Source organism: Palaemon carinicauda, chromosome 6 (genome assembly GCF_036898095.1).
Source record: "Palaemon carinicauda isolate YSFRI2023 chromosome 6, ASM3689809v2, whole genome shotgun sequence".
NCBI lineage: Eukaryota > Metazoa > Arthropoda > Malacostraca > Decapoda > Palaemonidae > Palaemon > Palaemon carinicauda.
In genome coordinates, this window is record NC_090730.1 from 55516158 (window position 1) to 55521443 (window position 5286).

Genomic DNA, 5286 nt, shown 5'->3' on the forward strand with positions numbered 1-5286 from the left:
TTCTATGTGTGAATTAGAATTGCTAGTAATGAGATCTTGGGAGCCACAACTCCAGCCCATACAAATAAACGCACTCAGAACTTGATTACGCAAGCGGAAAAACTATGTCCTCCAGAATATCAACCTGTAGTTGATACCATTGTTAATAATTATTCCGATGTACTTGCACCCAGAAAGATTAATCGACTTCCCTTTAGCATTGATACTGGGCAGGCGGAGCTGATCAGGTCAAGGCCTTATAGGATGCCCATTAATTTCCAGGGAGAGATGGAAATTGATATTATTAACTTAAGGGAACACGGGATAATCGAGGAGAGTGAATCCCCCTGGGCTTCTCCAATTGTAGCTGTTAGATATAGGATGGCTCAGTAAGATTGTGTGTTGATTATAATAAGTTGAATGCAGTCACTAAGGATAATGCATTTTTGTTGCATTACTTGTGAAGGTATGGGATAGTATATATTTCTCTACTATTAATCTAATGTTCGGATAATAGCAAATACCCATTCAGGAAGAGAGTAAATGTAAAACGGCATTTATAGCTAGCGATCAACTATTTCAGTTTAATATTCCTCCTTTCGATATTAAAAATGTTCCAAGTCATTTCTGTAGAGCAATGAGGGCGGCTTTGTCATGCTTTATTGGCCGTAATGTTCTTGTTTATTTAGATGATATAATAATTACAGCGAAAACGGTCGAATAACATTATAATAATATTCGTAAAGTTCTAGGAACATTGCAATGTAATAGTATAAAAATAAATTTGTCAAAGTGCAATTTTTTCTGTAAACAGGTCGAACTTTTAGGGCACATAATAACCCTGAAAGGTATCCAACCGTGCCCCAGTAAAGTAGAAGCTATTAGAGATTTCCTCAGCCACGTACCAATAAGGAAATAGCCGTGTTCCTCGGGCTTGCTGGGTATTACTGTAAAATCATAAAAGGTTTGGAGAAATAACAAGGCCCTTAGATACTTTAAAGAAAAAGTAATAAATTGTGAAGTGGAAGAAGAAAGGGCTTTTAACCATTTGAAAGATGCCTTAACTAGCAATTACTTACTCGCATATCCTAGATTTGATCACCCGTTTTTAGTGACAAGAGATATGAGTAGCATAGTTATTGGTGGCGTAATTTCTTAACAAGATAATAAAAGTAGCGAGCCACCCATTTCTTCAGCTTCTAGGGTATTAAAAGGGGCAGGAAAGAATTATAGTACATTTGATCGAGAACCTTTGGCTATTCTTTGGTTTTTAGAGAGGCATTGGTTCTTTTCATCAGGTCAGTCAATTGAGTTGTAAAGTGACCATCGCCACTTACGTAATCTATTTTACAAGGGTGACTTGACATCTAGACAAGTAAGATAGATTGAAAGATTGTTAGAGTTTAATATAAAGGGGGTTTTACCACATATAAGAAAAGGTCAAGAAGGTAGCTGATGTCCTCTCTAGAGCAGTGGTCAGCAACCAGTGGTCCGCAGATCACTGATGGTCAGTGACGAAAATTTGGGTGGTCCGCAGAAAAATTTGGATATTATTTCTATTTTGGTTTTCTTAATCGTCTTCAGGAAACCATGAAACAGATTGTACAGATGATAGAGAACAGAGTGTTGCAAATGTATCATTTTAGGAAGATTTAACGTTAAAAATTTTAATTCAGTATTTACCAGAAGAGAACATCATTAATTGAATAATAGCAATATTAATTACAATAGATTAAACAGTATAAATGAACTTTTCCTGTTGTAGTATAGACTTACATAAAACGGAACATACTCTATCTGTTTCATAACCGTATCAAGCACAGTTACCTACCTTCCCTGCTTCAGCAGGAGCCAGACAACAGGTATATGGGAAACTTATCAATCACGATGGGTAACTGTTGCTGATATTACCAATTCTTCCTTTATGTTTTAGCTTTCAAATTTAAATAAAAAAGAATATAATTGACCCATAATTAGTAAGGAAAAGCAATCACACATTTTGTACTTCTTTACTAAAACCAAAGATAGAATAACTAATGATAATATTAATACATCAATTAACCGTGACCTCATCAATGAATGAGAGCATCCACATTTCTCGTCAAGCACCTTTAGAAAAATAAACTCGAACTGAAGTAGAAAAGAAATGATGAAACTTGGATTTATTCAAGATCATGTTATTGTGTGTTCTGAAAGTCCCTTGCAATCAAAACGTTCAGACTTAGCTAATGAAATAGTATAATGTTCTCAAAGAAATCATTAATATATACAACAAAAAAAGAAGGCTCTTTAAAAGAATGGTTGCTGGAGACATCATTATTAAAGGCTTCTTGTCTGATAGCACTTTATTCAACAGCACTTACAGTCATCGACATAATTTTTGGGTTGTTACAACAAAAGGGAAGAAGATTCCAAGCATGGAAATATGCGAATGATAGATCCGTTTCTGGCAAACATTAAAAATAACACTAAAAATCTAAGCATGAATGAAAAAGAAATTCTCATCTATCCATCGTAGTCTCAAAAATCAAATTTCCAGTCATCCTTAGCAAGACCTCATTTTTGGCTCTCCATAAAATAGGAAAAGTCATCACTCAGTGAAAGCCAAAGAGTTTTTTATCAAATTTTTAACAAGATATTTGTGGGTAAAGATATTCATATCTTCCATACCAATTAAGACTCGCTAGCAATCTCGGAATGACATAAAATCTTACAGTAACGCAAATGGAGCTTACTTCAAATTAGCATAAGTCAATATCTAGCTAAAATTGTGTAATGCTTAGATAAGCTTAAAATTTTCATTTTTTTTAAATGATTAAAGTTGAACTTTATATAAAATACTTGCATTTAATATTAATACATCAAAAGTTCTCTGTTTGTTATTTCTTTCGACAACTTCTTTGCGCAAAAGTTATATTTTGATAGGCGTACGTTTTTATGTGTGTGTTCTTGGCTGTGATTTGTATAATTTGAAAACTATTTAACCGAATCTCATGATATTTTGTGGGATGATTGCCATGATCGAATGATATTTTAATGATATTTAGGGAATGATTGGGTCAAAAGTCTAGGCTGAGGTCACAAAATAGTATTTGACCTAATCTCATAAAATTTGGTGGGAAGACTGACCAGGATCAAAGGACCATTTACGTAGACTTGGGAGTGATTGGGTTCAAAGGTCAAGGTTAAAGTCTCGAAAATGTGAAAAAATTCTTTTTTGTTATATCGTGGTAATTTTTGTTTCTGATTTTCGTGAAACTAGTGCCAAAATGGGCATAATTCAATTGCTGATCTTGTGATATAGAGCATGATATAGTGATACCATTACTGTTGTTTGTGTATTTATTTGTTTGTATGTCTGTCTGTGTGTCTGTGATTCGCATAACTCAAAAACTATCTAATTAAATCTCATGTTTTTTGGTGTAATGATTGGTCCTTATCCAGGGACAATTCGATTAGATTTAGGGAGTGATTGGGTTAAAAGACATAGCAAACGTAACAAAAAGGTAAAAAAATATCTTTTTACCATACCGTGGTAATTTTTTTTTTCTGATTTGTATGAAACGAGTGAAAAATGTGCATATTTCAATTGCTTATCTCGTGATTGTTTTGGGATCAAATACCCCACATCATCATTTTTTTTTTTCTTCTTTTTTTTCGTGACAAAAGTGGCAGTGGTGAAGGTATGGGCTCCACCGGGTGCCCGTACTAGTTATATAAGTATATTCGCCTACTTTTTTTTTTTTTTTTTTTTTTTTATTCATGGTAGTGGTCCGAGCAGTGATTAAACGGGAATTGGAAACTTTTCCATCATTTCTGAATGTGCCTCGTGAGAATGTTTTTATAGAGAAGAATATCTTATATTGTGCTTACAAGACGAGGGGAGCGGATTTTTGTGTACAGGTAGGTATTCCTCCCTGTTTAATAAATCGAGCTACCCACATTTTACATCCAAGTCCGTATGCAGGGTATTTAGGGATTAATAGAACATTAAGGAGAACACGCGAATCCTTGATTTGGTTAGGAATGAGAAAATATTGAACTGAGCAATACCGTGTCTATTTACTAAATATCTTAAGAAGGGTAATGAACACCACTGAAAGGTTTTTGAAAAGAGCTAGTGAAAAACAGCTCAAATTATGATTATCGGTTATAAGCCGCTCCGGTTAAAGTATTTGTGGCGATCGTATGTATTTGAAACGATTACAACCTAGGAAACACATACTAGAGCCATTGTATTTGGGTCCGTACCAAGTAAAGATGGTTAAATCTAACACAGATGTGATACAAAGCATTATTAATGGCGTAGTTTCTGAGCATCATCCGGTACAAATACATGTGGTGCTTGAATATGTAGTACCCTCCTTACCCTTGCATACCTTACATTCCTCGAGTTGATGAGTGGTTTTTTTTTATTTTCTGTTTTTTTCCTGTTGTTGTTTGAACAGACCTCTTTTTTTATTTATCTATTTTATTCTATTTTATTTATTTTTTTTCTTAGATAAACTTGATGATTACAATGTTTGTTTAATGTATACGTAAAGTGTTTTGGTAATTTTGCTGAGTGTAGCAATATGTATGACATATTGCTGAGTGAACCTAAAAGCAATCAAAGGTTAAATAGACAAAGTGTTATCCGGCAGGCGGACACTGTAGTATTCATATATTTATATGGTTCATGGTTGCTAGGGCCGGGACAGTTCCCGAAGGGCAATTGGTTACGGGATTAAAGTTCAGCCTCGAGGAAAGGCAGTGGTAAGGAATCTGTAGATGTGGATACCCTATATTTAAAGTTAAAAGAGAAGGGCGGAAGATGATTTAATTTTCTCGGGAAAACGGCTAATGGCTACCAATTGATAGTTACAAGTGCAAGTGTAGTGGTAATTTTAAAAATGACGAAATTGTGCCGTAAACCCGGGCAAGAGAAATCGAGGGATGAAGGAATATCTATTCCTACCCGTGTCCCGCCCAAAAGGCACATATTATTGATAACATTGTGTAATACCGATATTGATATGATTTTTTTTTTTTCACTTGTGTATTCTGTATTTTAGTTTCAGAGGTCATAAGAAGAAATGTGTAAAATTATTTGATATTACATTGCGTACATTTTGGCATGCAATATTGATTTTTTTTCATTTTATAGTGGAAAATGGCTGTTATTTCATGGGAGTTTTTTACAGTATGTATATATTTTGTGTTATATTTCTGTCTAGTTCATGTCATGGCTATTCAAGGTAGGAGGGTCCTCCATGTATCATAGGCTAGAGAGGGCGAGTGCGCACCTCCTCCAGGAGTTAGGACCTT